Here is an 828-nt window from a genome sequence, read left to right as displayed (position 1 = left end):
TCTGAATGCATGTGTCATTTACTATCAAGTTTTAAGATTTTTCTCTTCAATTTAATTAGGACATGTCATTGTTTTGTTTTCACGTTTCTTCTCCTTAGGGTTGGTTAAGGTACTTGGATCTGCGAGTTTATAGTTTTCATCAAATTTGGGGAAAAATATTTCTTCAAATATTTTTCTATTACCCTCCCTTCTTCTGAGAAGCCACTTACATATATATTAGACTGCTTGATAATGAAACGCAAAACGTATGCTCTTTTCTTAATTGTTTTTTTCTTTGTACTTGACGTTGGATAACTTATATAGCTATGTCTTCTAGTTCATTAATATTTTCTTCTCCAGTATCTAATCTCTTAATCATATTCAGTGTATATTATTACTTTAGATATTGTACTTTTCATCTCTAAAAGTTCTATCTGGGTCATTTTTATACCTTCCATTTATTTCTTCATTACGCTTTCATCCACTACTTGAAGGATATTTATAGTAGCTTGTATACTGTATTTGTCCATTTTCACACTGCTATAAAGAACTGCCTGAGACTGGGTAATTTAGGAAGAAAAGAGGTTTAAATGACTCAGTTCCACAGGCTTAACAGGAAGCATGGCTAGGAGACCTCAGGAAACTTACAGTCATAGCAGAAGGCAAAGGGAAGCAAGCACATCTTACCATGGTGGAGCAGGAGAGACAGAGGGAAAAGGGGGAAGTGCTACACACTTTTAAACAACCAGATCTCGTAAGAACTCACTCACTATCATGAGAACACCAAGGGGTGTTCTCCATATCCATAGAGAATACTCCATATTCATATCCATATGGGTGTTCACCATA

Source organism: Chlorocebus sabaeus, chromosome 13 (assembly GCF_047675955.1).
Source record: "Chlorocebus sabaeus isolate Y175 chromosome 13, mChlSab1.0.hap1, whole genome shotgun sequence".
NCBI classification, from domain to species: domain Eukaryota; kingdom Metazoa; phylum Chordata; class Mammalia; order Primates; family Cercopithecidae; genus Chlorocebus; species Chlorocebus sabaeus.
This window is presented reverse-complemented; position numbering follows the sequence as displayed.